We start from the raw sequence: 2,485 nt of genomic DNA, 5'->3' as shown, positions 1-2,485 counted from the left end.
TCTGCTCTCGTATCCATGTTGTTCATATATATATATATATATATATATATATATATATATATATATATATATATATATATATATATATATATATTATCTATCTATCTATCTATCTATATATATATATATATATATATATATATATATATATACACACATTATATATACACAGTGTATACACGCATACATGTATATATTAAAAATACATATGTATAAAGTAATAAATGTATATATTTATATATATGATTATATGCATTTATATGAATATATACATGCAATTTAATATGCAATGTTTATTGTTTCATGGGTATAAAGTTGGTTTTCAAACAGCACCGATTGATTTTCGACTCACTAACAAAATTCGTATCCACGAACGATTTGTAAAAGTATTATGAAAAAAATATGAATATATAGGTAATGTTACTAAAGTTACAAGCCTTTGCAAGTGAATGCACAAGTTGAAAGAAACAAAGAATAGTCAACAAATCAACTATATAATATTTTTATAATGAATATTCTGGGTAAATAGTTTCGTGCGGAAATATATCTTTTGGAATTTAAAGCAAATAAGAGGTAAAATTAAAGCGTTTGAAATTAGCAGGTTTGAAAAATTCTACAAAAATTAGTATTTTTCATAATTCAAATAATAGGTTTAAATTACAGCTAAAAAGCAAACGACAACTTGTACCAATACCTAAATTTGACTAAAATTCTTCAACACATAAAAATAAATGTACAGTATTAATATCATTATCACTGGCCAAGCGCAACCCTAACTGGAAAAGCAGGATGCTAGAAGCCCAAGGGCCACAACAGGGAAAGCAGTCTATTTCGGATGAAAAAAAAAAAAGAAATTACGAATAAACTACATACGAGAAAAAAAAATCACAAAACATATTTTGAAAACTTACAACGTTAAAATAGGTTAGTAATGTAAAAACCATGAAACAACCGGTTCCACCCAAAAAGTACTAGCAACAATTTTGAAATTTGGAAGTTCCACCAATAAAACGGTCAGATAAGGAAGATAATTCCACAGTCTGGTCATATTTGGAATAAAACTTTTAGAATACTGTACTGTGTAGTATTGAGAGTTATGATAGAGAGAAAAAAATATAAGACTTAAAATCAACTGCATACCTAATACTACGTACATGGTGGTACGGTCTAGGAAGAATTAAATGCAAAAGATGGTCAGTATTATGAAAAATCTTACGCAACATAAACAAAAAAGTAACTAAACGATGGTGCCACAGATTAAAATTCAAGAGGGGAAGACCAGACAGGAGAATAATATACAAAACATCGTAGATTGAAAAAAAAAAGATTTCTTCAGGATATAGTTATCAACAAGTATCTTAAAATACTTTCTCAATGAGCCAATATATTTTGCAGTTGAAAAAGAAAGAGACTGAATAAGTTTCTCAGAAGTAAATCTACAATCAAGAATTAAACCCAAATCATTTGCATATAGTTAAAAAGACATTACCGATGCAAAGATGTAGATGTTGAAGAGTCACTGTCCTTAACCTACTTACAATCACAATTTGAATTTTGGTAGGTTCTGAATTCATCCCATATAAATTGCAACATGCAATAGTTTTAGCTAGATATGAATAGTGGGATTCAGCATATCACAGGGCTACATACAGAATATGGAACCGATGCTATGAAAAAAAGTATCATCTGATTATGCCATATAGTAAGAAAAGTAATGGACCCAAACACTACCATGAGAAACACCAGTTATTTTGTGTAGTCACTATGGTGTCTATCAAAAACCAGTCTTTGCTATCTATAATAAAAATTCAGTAATGATGTTAATAAAACACCCACCTACACCGATCTGATTAAGTTCGAAAACAAGGGCCTCATGACCGGCACAGTCACAGGTAGCATTAACATCAAGGCCAGTCATACAAACTTCCAAAACACAGCATTGAGAATTGTAGGAAGGGATTAACAAGCATCAAGGCCTTTGCGGAAACCAAACTGCAAACCATGGGAAATATGATTACTTTCGTCATGCCTATTTAGATGCTTTGCCAAAATACGTAAAAATAAATTAGATAATATGGGAGTTATAGATACTGGGAGCAAATCGGCAAGACTAGAGCTACCACAAACACATTTACACAATAAAGTAATATTTCCAATTCTACAAAAAGTGCAAAAAGAACATCTTTTAGGATCGAAGTAATCCAGTCTTTATAAAAAGAAACCCGGAGTAAAATGCCATTTGCATATATATATCTCTATAAGCATCAAGGTCTAAGAGGTGTTTTAATTTCACACGACCGATAAGCTAACCCAGTTAGAAACAGGAATGACGAAGATTGGGTCTCTCGTTACTCTGCTTATTATCAAACACATCAGCCAAAAGGGTTGACTTTTCCTTAGGCCAGTGGAAGACAGAGCCACCTGGTTTAAGGAAGGAGGAACTTTCAAGTATAAACCTAAGTGCAAATGAAACGGTAACTCACCA

This window comes from Palaemon carinicauda, chromosome 1, assembly GCF_036898095.1.
Source record: "Palaemon carinicauda isolate YSFRI2023 chromosome 1, ASM3689809v2, whole genome shotgun sequence".
In the NCBI taxonomy this organism is placed as follows: Eukaryota; Metazoa; Arthropoda; class Malacostraca; order Decapoda; family Palaemonidae; genus Palaemon; species Palaemon carinicauda.
Note: the sequence above shows the minus strand (reverse complement) of the source record.